The following is a 12,568-nucleotide window of genomic DNA, read 5'->3' on the forward strand; positions in this document are numbered from 1 at the left end:
AGATGAGTACACTAAGCAGATTCAAAAGGATGTAGGTTGCAGTAGGTACTGGGAGATGAAGCAGCTTGCACAGGATAGAGTAGCATGGAGAGCTGCATCAAACCAGTCTCAGGACTGAAGACAACAACAACAACAACATAGATGCAGCATGACTGAATATTCTGCAGCAGACTTCCAGCGACTTGTTGAGTCCATGAGACGTCGAGTTGCTGCACTACGCTGGTAAAAACGAGGTCCAGCACGATATTAGGGTGTATCCCACGACTTTGGTCACGTTAGTGTATGTACAGACATCAGTGTGTTGTCTTTTATCTAAGTCGAACAGTCTTTCCACAAACACGGCATAAACTTTGTGATCTGATGTTTTATGCATAGTCTTAACTAAATGGACTACATCTGTCAGTAGAGACAACCATTTTCGGTCCACACATCCACACTGCAGCTCACTTGCTGCTCAGGCGAAAATAATCATTGATTGATTGCTCTTGTCATATCTTCTGGATGATTATAATTAAAGTGCAGCTACTAACCAACGTCCGGTGTGGTTTGTAATGATTGCATGACAGCGAAACTTCGTAGGAGTTCTTACGCATTAATGCAGCAACTTCTTATACAGGGGAAAAAATTAGATCCAATTATGACTACCAGGTGCTGTGGACTGTTCGAATGATGGTATGACATCCACGCTGTCAACCAGCAAGACATAAAATGAGTGAATAGTATTGTTATCGAGCAGGGAGACTGTGGAGTGTTAGTGAAACTGTTTCATGTGGAAGAAAGTAATTATAGTGCTGCATTGAGAGAGTATCGCCGACTTAGAGGTCCGGTTTCAGCGCTACCCTTGTGTTAGCAAGACGGGTCCCAGAATCTGTTGGTGACAGATCGCCTGAAATCGTCATGGTTGCCGGTGGAAACACGCACGTCCGCCGTATGTCGTTGCAAGTTCCAGAAACACACTGACCTGCTCATTAAGACGATGATTTCCCCTCTACACAGTAGAAGCGCTGGTCGTGGATTCCCCAGATTCGGCATCTGGATGAGTGGCTGTAACGGTGTAGAACGATATGAAGTCTGACAGGAATTAGTGGTCGAATAACTGCGGGGAAAGTTTTTGAAGTGATACCATTTTTAATGCCAGCAATTCCCTTTGTGGTGGTTTACAAAACAGGGTTACACAGTCACATATGATCCATCTGCGCCATATGGAAATTACAATGTTATTACAGCCAGGTATCGCTCAAAAACCATGACAGTTATACTTAATAAACTCTGAACAGCGCCACAATTTAACTGATATGGCATATTCAACCATGATCAACGGGACCTATTCCCAACACGCAACTGCTCACCTCCGGTTTCCCTTCCGACTCCCGCTCTGTCGCTTTAACACACGATTCCTTGTGGTTTGGGCCAACCAAAGCCCTCGGTTTTGTTGTCTATACACATATGTTGCCTTCTGGAGACGATCAACGACCATCTTCTTACGTCTCTGATGTAATGCGACGTCACCAGGGACGCTCTCTGTCCCCCAGTTTATTTACCCTCTCTCTGTTACGATACAGTGGCAACATATTCCCCAATACTGTGTAATCTTATCATTCAATGAGTACACCGTGTTAACATAATCATTACACTAACCCAGTGGAAGTTATTGACGAGGTTTCGTCGCTGTAACTGACCAAACAGAAAGCTCCTCAGGTAGCGATAGTGCCCGTGTAGTGTCACGATAATCGTCCATACCGTGGTCAACAGTAAGCAAAGTTTGGCAGTCTATTTAACACTGCTATCTTTACAAGATACATGCGTTGTAGCTACTGAATACTCATGATACACAGCAATATTCTGAATTTGCTCTTCGGTTTCTGGCATGGATCGAAGTTGATGACATGTGGCCTGGTAATATTCTATGGAATGACGAGGCACATTTTACACTACAGTGTAGAGTGAATACACCAAAGTGTCGAATCTGTGGTGCTGTTAATGTAGCGTCTAGGAAGCCTGCATACTCGGTTCGCTATACAAACAATCAAGTTTTATTAAAATAAGTAAATTACAATACTTAACTTTGGCAATTACACAGATGCGTCGCAAGCAAAGGGCGACATTTGAAATAATAAATCTTCTTCAGTATAGACAATCCCAAGTCTGCGCTACATGGAGAGTACAAGGGAAGTGACTAGCGTCGACGTTGCTCTCCAAGTCGCTGATCTTGAGCTGCTATTGAAATGGGCCGGCACCAGCAGGCTATCGCTGTCGCGTTTTCGTCCTGGAGAGGGGTCGGCCAGCGTGCTATTGGCTGACTCCTTCTGTGGAAACGTTCCTCGGAAAACGCCCAGATGGGTACGCGTCCACCTCCTGAGAGCCATACCAAGACAGCGAAGGCGTCGGCCGCTACGGCGTGGGCGGTCCAGCTCCGTCGGTAGGACGAGAGGACGCGTAGGAGGCGAAGGGGTCGTCCCGCGGTGTCTTAATGACACTCTCTGGGGACTGCTGTGACCGAGCTGTCTCCTCGGGGTCCGTGGATCTTGGGGAAGAGATACAGAAGAATCACCGTGCACATGACAGTGGCGATTTTGATGTCGGAGCTGCAAGCCGTCTGGGCCTGAAATGAGGTACGTGCATTTGCCAAGTCGATGAGCAATCTCGCCTTGCGCCCACAGTCTGATGCCGCTGAAAACACTGAAAAATACAATATCATGTGGTGAGAAGCGATACTTGTGGCCTTCCGTCGGCGCCGGATGCTGAGGAGGGTGGAGCAGGTGGAGCAGTGTCCGATGGCGGCGGCCGTGAAGCAATTCCGCCAGCGATGGACCATCTCGTGGATGAGAACGATAGGAGACGAGAAATAGTTACAGTGCTTGATCTCTGGTGTGTACGGTGCGACGTTTGGCCATCTGCTGCTTGAATGTTCTCGCAAAACGTTCCGCTTCGCCCTTTGACAGTGGATGGAACGGTGCACAAGTTACATGCTGTATGCCATTGCGTTCACAGAATGTTTCATATTCATGTGACGTGAACTGAGGGCCGTTGTCTGACACTATAACGTCAGGCAAACCTTCGAGACAAAAAACAGAGAACAATGCCTGAACTGTGCTGCGTGACGTTGTCGAGATCAATGGCCCAGCAAAAGGAAACTGCTATGAAAGTCCACCTCAATCAACCAACGACTTTCCGAGAAAGATCGCGCAATGTCTATGTGGCCACGCTACCATGGTGATTGCTAGTTAGGCCAAGCAGAGACTTTTTGTGAGGGAGCGGACTGTTCTGTTTGGGTCTCCACACCATGCAAAATACAGCGTCGACGCACTAACTGTTTCGTACGAACAGTCCTCCAGTGTCCTTGGTGAGGTAACTGCAGCACTTCTTTTTGCAAAGCTTTGTGGATCAACACACATGACTGTGCACTGTCATTTTGAACAAGAATCACACCTTGATGTATAGCGAGGCAATGTCGACGTGCAAAGTATCGGCGCGCTACAGAGTTCTTGATTATATGCAATGAGCGGGGCCAAGATTTGCGAATGTATTTTAGCACAACGTTCAAATGCGAATCAGCTTCCGTGGTCTGTGCAATTCTCCTATAGTTCAGAGTAAAAGACTGAAGAAATTCAGAATCGTGAGCATCGATGTGACAACAAGATGCAGTAGAAGCGTCAAAATCTGTATCAGGGCCAATTGGAAGAAGTGAAAGTGCGTCCGCTTCATCATGTTTAGTTGTTGGATGATACACAATCTCGTACTGCTATTGAGACAACAGCAAAGCCCATCTTGTAATTTTTAGGCAGTTCGTACAGGAAGTGCTTTCATCGGATGAAACAAGGACTGCAATGCCTTGTGATCCGTTACTAAGCAGAATTTTGTGCCATACAAATAGTGGTGGAATTTGGTGACACCATGCACAATAGCCAATCCCTCTTTTTTATAAATAGTTACACCGAGGTTTAGACAACACTTCTGATGCGAAAGGAACAGACCTGGTTTCGTCACCAAATCTGTGCGAAAGCATTATATAGATCGTGTGATTCAGGTGCCATAGTGGCCGATAAATTTGAACAGCCGCCAATTTGTCGCATTGAGTCGTCCCTGCTAGCCGTTGTGGCCGAATGGTTCTCGCCGCTTCAGTCGGGAACCGCGCTGCTGCCACTGTCGCAGGTTCGAATCCTGCCTCGTGCATGGATGTGTGTGATGTTCTTAGGTTGGTTAGGTTTAAGTGGTTCTAAGTCAAGGGACTGATGACCTCAGATGTTAAGTTCTAGAGTGCTTAGAACCATTTGAACCATTTGTGATAGCTGCATTGCATCTATCCACTTGCAGCTGTGGCACCTCAGCAGAGGGGAGGCAAAGGCAATAAACAGACAAGCAAGCAAGAAAAATAAGCACACAGGCAAAGAAAATTTCTGCAACGCCCATCTAAAAACACTGAATTGAAAAAACACTGTAAGAGACACTGTTAAAACATGTAAACACGCCCTTGCCAAAAAAAGAAAATAAAAAATAAATAAAATAAAGGCGAAGTAGAATAAAGGCACCAGCAAAACACAAAAACCCTTGACAAACAAAACTATGGCAGCCAGGCTCTTGGTTGTTGTTGTGGTATTCATTCTTATGCTTCGTTGCCAAATATGTAGTGTCTAGGAAGCCTGCATCCTTGGGTCACTCGACAAACAATCAAAAATGTCGTATAAAAATAAGAAAATTACAATACTAAAGTTTGGCAATTACACAGAAGTGTCTCAAAGCAACATACAAAGTAATAAATCTTCTTCAGTATAGACAATCACAGCTCTCCGCTACATAGAGAGTACAAGCGACGCTGCTCTCCTAGTCGCCAAATGAACTGAGCCATCATCAGCCAGTCGTTGCGCTTATGTCCTCTTCACATAGGGGCCGCTGCTGTAGCTTTGTTGTCCTGGAGTGTTCAGGTCAGCTTGCTATTGGCTGACTTCTTCTCACAGCCATCTCTTCTCTTTCATTCTCGACTGGCGTGCCGGCGCTTGACTGTATGCCGTAACAGTTAAACCACGTGTTGGGCACGGACAGCTCTTGCACTCGCTGTATGTGACCGTGTGGAGTGGATCCACAAGTACCTTTACTTCCAGTTCATTCTTGTTTGAAGAGGATACACGCACAGGGCTTGTTATGTGTCTGCACGTATCTTATTGAAAATGGATGCAGCAGTATACTTCACACATTTCGGCACAAGAGTTAAGGAAGTCTGATCCAAATGCAGGTTTGATTTCTGCCGAGTATTAACTGAGTGAAACCAGTTTATTCTTGCGAATAAGCTAATAATGTTAACAATAAACGACTGTAAGGAATACATGTATTGAGAGGCCGATGTCAAAATACCCAGACTCGTGAACAGGGGTCGACAAGAGGTTCATGAACTTACAGTACTTATTGCCAGAACCGCCCGTTTCTGAGCCAAAAATATCCTTTTAGAATGGGAAGAGTTACCCCAAAATATAATACCATATAACATAAGCGAATGAAAATAAGTGTCAAACGATCACTCACTTCAGATGCTGTTCGAATAGTAAAAATGGCAGCATTAAGACTTTGAACATGATCCTGAACGTGGGCTTTCCACGACAGCTGACTATCTATCTGAACACCTAGAAACTTGAACTGTTCAGTTTCACTAATCATATGCCCATTCTGTGAAATTAAAACGTCAGGTTTTGTTAAATTATCTGTTAGAAATTGTAAAAATTGAGTCTTATTGTGATTTATCGTTAGTTTATTTTCTTTAAGTCATGAACTTAGGTTAAGAACTGCACTATTTGAAATCGAGCCAATGTTGCACACAACATCCTTTACTACCAAGCTAGTGCCATCAGCAAACAGAAATATTGTAGAGTTACCAGTAATACTAGAGGGCATATCATTTTTAGAAATAAGTATCAACAGTTGTCCCAACACAGATTCCTGGGGCACCCCTCACTTGACCATACCCCACTGAGACCCAACATCACAGCCATTCTAAACATTATGAATAGTGACCTTCTTCTTGCTAAATTAAGAGGTGAACCAGTTGTGAGCTACTCCCAATGTTCCATAATGGTCCCCAACTTCTGGAGCAATATTTTGTGATGAACACAATCAAACGCCTTAATTAAATAAAATAATATGCCTAGCGTTCGAAACCTTTTGTTTAACCCATCCAGTACCACAGACAGAAAAGATAGTATAGCATTTTCAGTTGTTAAACGACTTCTAAAGCTGAACTGTGCATTTGATGGCAAATCGTGTGATATGAAATGATCAATTATCCTTACATACACAGTCTTTTCAATAACTTTTGCAAACACTGATGGCGTAGAAATAGGGCTAAAATGAATTTCCTTATTCCTATGTCCCGTTTTAAAAAGCGACTTTACTACTGAGTACTTTAATCGTTCAGGAAATTTCCATTCCGACAGGAAAAATTACAAATATGGCTAAATACAAGGCTAACATGTGCAACACAGTACTTTAATATTCTGCTAGGCGCTCCATCATAAACATGAGATTTCTTAGCCTTCAGTGATTTAATTGTTGAGTCAATCTACCTCTTGTCTGTCACAGAAAAGTATCTTAGACATCAGTTTCAGAAAGGCACTTAGCAAGAAAGTTACACGATTCCTTGTAGAAGCTATTTTTTTTTTATTTAATGCACCAGCAAAGCTCAGAAAATAATTGTTAAATACTGTCCACACATCTGATTTATCAGTAACAGAAATTATTTTTACTACCACAATTGCAAGAAATGAGCCCTTGAGCACTAGTTTTAGACTTAATCATCCTGGTTTCAACACTACTAGGAATGCCTTCATCAGAATTGAAAACAATTGAAGTGGCCTATAAAATAGTCATAGAGTTATAGGGTAAGACATTTTTATATAAAGAGTGTAAGTACTGAATAACAGTAAAAGACAGAAGCCGTACTTAAATGTCACATATAAAATAATTAACACACTAAAAGAGCTTAAGTCACAAAATATTTAAGATGGAATAAGTGAAGGCGAACCACTATGGGCTGCTCATACCTGTATGGCCACAGGATTCAACGGAATGAAATTTTTACTAACAACTCACTTAATATCGTCGACCTTGTGCTGCTGACCAGACACTTCATTCACAACTGACTACATGGCTTTAACTTTATCCTGTGAATTAGCTATTCTATTTGCATACTACATCCTCTGTGCCTTCCTAATAACATTTTTAACCACCTTACAATACTGTTTGTAATGGGCTACTGTAGCTTGATTGTGACTACTTATAACATTGTGATATAATTCCCACTTTGTTCTACATGATATCTTTATCCCACTAGTCAGCCACCTGGGCTGCCTATTTCTGCTAATAAGCCGTTTAGAACGTTCTAATGGAAAGCAACTCTCAAAGAGAAATGTTTTAAGGGAAGCATTATATTTATCATCTATGTTATCGGCTCTATAATCATCCTGCCACTCATGTTCCTTGACAGGGTTTAAAAGACTCTCTATTGCTGCTGAATTAACTTTCCTACATAGTTCGTAATTAAATGTATTTTATTTGACTACTAAAGCCTTTTAGTGTTAAAATTTGTGCATCATGGTCTGAAAGAAGAAATAAAAATATTGTCTATGGCTGTGCTACTGCTCTTCTGCACCCTTGCTCGAAAAAACACAGTCTGCATCAGATCATATGAATTTACGGGATCCATCAACATCATTTTTCTTGTGTCATCATATACAAAATTTATATTGAAATCATCTCATATATTTCTGGTACTTCCTACAAGTGAATCAAGAACCCTCTCCAGCTTGAGCAGAAATACTCTGAAGTCAGAGTTAGAGGAACTATAAACAACAACAGTTAGAAGTTTAGTTCTACTAAATCCAACTGACCCTGCACAACATTCAAATTCAGAGTCATCATCTATGAGCAATTCACAAACTTTATCTGTAATGCCTCTTATATTTTGATGAAATATGCTAATTCCTTCTCTACTTGGAAACATTACATCCTTTGAAGGTGAGCACTTAGTTAGAGGGACTCCCTTTAAACAGGTATACTTGTCAGCTGATTTCAATCTAAAAAAAGGTGCAGCTCTAACCCCAACTACTACAGGAATTTTTCCACTACCACCACCACAACCCATTGCTCTTTCATCTGTAAGTTTTGCCAGCCTCCCCTTCCCATACCCATTGAGGTGCAGGCCATGTCTAGTGAATCGCGATCTATTGATAGATCCAACTGGCACCACTGAGATATGCCCTCTGCCTTCAGAGCGCTTCCCAGCCCCATGTTAACGCGCATAACAGCCGCATAAAGATCAGGCCAATGATGACACTGAAATAGTTGCACGAATTGCACATTAGTGCCACCAGTTTGAGTAGCTATTTTTACCAGGTCACCACCTACATCATATTCCCCATCCCTATCAAGACTGTTCCGTGCTCCGCCCACTGTCACTATCTGATTCTCCTTCATAAAATTCCTACATAACTCCCCTATGCCGTCAGCCACTTGACCCAACCCTGCACTAGGCTTCACAATGCTGGTGACCTGGTACTCACTCCCCAACTCTTCCTGCAACTGCTGGCTCACACGTCTACCATGCGAACTACTTAGCGGCAGAAACTTCTTCTTTCTGTTAGACTTTTCAACTGACCAACTGCTGCGGACTGTTATGTGTTCCCTACATCTACAGCTACACGAGGCTCGTCTCCACTCATCTCTGACAGTTGATGAAATCTATTGCATATACACTAAGTATAGCTGTTTGAATATCTCCTCTTCATAGCTGACTTCTTGCCAACTACCAGTTCCCATTCCCCACCACCCTTAACCCTCCTCAACCTATCTAGTTCCTCCTTTGCTCGTACTAACTGCACATGAAGGGCACAGATCTTACGCTCCTTCTACTCTGTTAATTTATTTCTACCACAGAATATGCATTGTCAGGAGAGGATCTCGCGAGATTGTTCACTGGCTTCCCCACTGCATTCCCCCCAATGAAAATACTTACAACAAATCCCACACCGTAACCCACTACTCACAAACCTACGGCAGAGCCCACACTTCTCAATGATGGTAAAATTTTACACTTACTTAAAAAAAAAAAACCTCTACGTCTACGTTCAGTTACACCAGTAGAACAATTTATAGAACTAACAATAGCGGTCTCGAAATTCTCTGTCTACTAAGAAAGCAACAACTTGTATTAATACTACTACATCACAGATAATACCAACACCAACAAAACTTAACGAAACTAATAGCTAAAACCAAAAATTCAAACGGCCACTGGAACACTCAACGAAGTTAAAAAACTGAATGAAAATTTTAGTGAAATATTTCACTAGGAGCAGAAAATTAAAGCACGAAATTTACTAAAAGACTTCAACGCAAGGAACCTTTAAAAAACACAGCGACTGAACGTTTCCAATAGTTTATTAAATCGTTATTTGTCCACAAACAGCACGAAACATGACTAAAAACTGTTGATTTTAATAATTGTATAACAGTCCAAATAAGTTTGTCAGTACTTAGCTTTATAACCGCTACAGCTGTACTGCACGCTGCAAAATATAAACTACTGAGGCGTGAGGCTTAGAAGAACGACGTAAGCACACGATAACAGACCACTTGAGTCAATAACTTTGGAAGAAAGACTGAGATTAATGAAAATCCACTAATAAGTTACCTTTACAGATAATATTAACAAAAATAAACTTTAAAATAAGTAACTGAAGCGAAAACTTCATAAAATATTGACGAGCAATTTCAACAGCAGTCCAGCACACGTGACGTCACACGAACGTGCTAGCTCCAGAGACTTCCGAGATGGATAGCCTGCAAGGTCGCCAGGTCTGAATCCGTGTGACTTTTGGCTCTAGAGTGTCTAAAAGAACGCGTTTACTACGGACTCGTTCGGTACCCACATGATCAGAAGGCCAGTCTACAGGAGCACGTTGCTCAGCTTCCACCAGACCTGCAGTGGGCATCTGTTCATCACTTCGTTTTATGAATGAAGCACCTCGTCGACGCCTCTGGTGCTCATATTGAATAAATTTTGCAATTAGCAGTCAACAATAGAATAAACATTATACCTTTCTCACATGTTTGGCATTTTCTGCCCACGTCCCATTTCTAATACATTGCATATGGATGAATTTCTATGCATCTTTCTTGCATTCATAGTGCCAGATTTGCACCTGATGCCCACAATTGAAACTATTTTTGCAGCGCAAATCGGTTGCGCATTAAAACATTACAATATCTACCAGCGTCCCTGCCATTCGATAATTTCAGTGCACACTGTATCTCTGTCAGAAGCTGCACTTTAATTCTTCCCACAGGGAAATCGGAGGTACTAAACAACCTAAAGACGTACTACTCTAATAGCTAGTTAGCTATAACTTTTAGTCTACAAATGACATAAATACTGACGTAATGTTGTTAACTACACCGCCTCAGTCACCATAGAAATGCCTACACTAATATCCATTACACCCTATAAGTTATAGGACTACTCTTGTTTTATGCCGCTATTGCAGGCAGCCTTCATCAGCGTATTTAGTAGTAGTCTATGGTTGCTGCTTTATTTTCTGAAGCATACATTAAGCTTTAAGATACTTTTATTTTTATTTGGTGACAGGATCAGGGGGGGAGGAATGTCAGATACTACAATGGTATGCCAGACTTAAGGACTATGTAACTTTCACGTGATTTGTCACTGTCAAGTAAAATAGCTCCATGAAACTTGGGCCATTTATAGAATGGACTGCTACAGTATAATACAGTACAGGCCAGAAGGTAACTGAAAGAAACACGACTTGTGACGCATAAATGGTTCAAATGACTCTGAGCACAATGGGACTTAACATCTTAGGTCATCAGTCCCCAAGAACTTAGAACTGCTTAAACCTAACTAACCGAAGGACATCACACACATCCATGCCCAAGGCAGGATTCGAACCTGCAACCGTAGCGCCTAAAGCCTCTCGGCCAATCCGGCCGGCATGAGCCGCACAGAAATGAAACTTTCATTCAAAGACAATAATTACACAGAAGTCACGGTCTCGCTAATCCATTTGCCAAATGTCCCCTCGTTCCAAGAGCTCCTTTATCTGCGCTGTTCCATGCGTTCGCGCATGGTCATCCATAAAAATGAAATAAAGGTTCAAATGGCTCTGATCACTATGGGACTTAACTGCTGAGGTCATCAGTCCCCTAGAACTTAGAACTACTTAAACCTAACTAACCTAAGGACATCACACACATCCATAAAAATGAAGTCATGGCTTAATGTAGCCTTGGAGAGACTCACACGGGGAAGTATTACAGTACCACAATAACGTTGATCAGTGTGTAAACCATGTTCAAATATTTGGAGGTCAGTGTGCTGATGTAACATTACACGTCCCCACACCATTACATCTAGACCAGCAAAACGCCCACATTCGACAATGTTCGTGACTGAAACTGCCCATCATCTCAGAAGAGTACGCACCTCCTACACACGTTGGGCCTGTCCCTACACCCTTGGCACCATCGCAAATGGTGCCGCAGATTTCATGGTGTCAACGAAACACATAGTAGTGATCGTCTGGCAAAGAGACCACCCACATGCAGTTGCCGTGCCACTGTGGAGCGTGACATTGCATCTCATGTAGTCCTGTTAAATGTGGTTGTAGTTGCCTCTTCTACTTAATGTGGGACCCATTTTGGCGGTTGCAAATTCTAACGGTTATCTGCTGCTTTAGTTGAATGTGGTCGATCACATCTTCTCCTTTGGACAGCATTGTCTGATGTTCAGAATGTCCCTATGCACCTGAAACAATGCTGTGAGCAATACCAAACTCCTGTGCTATGTTGCTCACACTGCATTCTTCTTCCAGTTTCCCAGTGGTTCTTCTCTGTGTGAAGTCATCCAAATGTTATCTTATGCCCTGTTGTAATGAAGAACATGATCACAATGCTCGTTAACCGCTGGTTGGTAGTAGGGTATAGCAGGTTGTGGTACACTTTTGATATCAAATTGATATGTTAATTAATTAAATTGACCTGTTAAACCACCTCTCCCACTTCCCTTAACCTATTGTTCTGGTCAGTGGTTTTGACTTCCTGGGGATACCTATTGTTATGCTAATTGATTTATGACCCCTGGGATCATCTGTCCTTCTGAGAAACCTCCCACCTGAACCCCCTCCCCCACCTCCTCCCAAACCCCTCTGGGAAAAGGGACACTTGTTCAATTCTGAGCCACTTTCTCCATTCCTAGGAAACCCTCCCCCCCCCCCCCCAGCCCTTCCTTCCCCTCCTCCACTTCACCCCTTCCCTCCCCCACCTGGAAATTGGTGGGAAGAAGACTCAGTCTGTGCTGGAGAGAAATGATCTCATGACATGAAATTCAAACCTGTGTTAGCAATATATTGATGCATATTCTTTATTTAATCAGTTTGCAGGGGACAGGGCTCCCACACTTGGGTAGAGCTCGCATTTGTCACCTGCACACTGTGGTGGTTGGTCCCCTACTGAGGCTGTAGTTCCATGTGCCACTGCCAAGTGGCAACTTGGTGCCAATTGGCTTCAA

Source organism: Schistocerca gregaria, chromosome 6, assembly GCF_023897955.1.
Source record: "Schistocerca gregaria isolate iqSchGreg1 chromosome 6, iqSchGreg1.2, whole genome shotgun sequence".
NCBI lineage: Eukaryota > Metazoa > Arthropoda > Insecta > Orthoptera > Acrididae > Schistocerca > Schistocerca gregaria.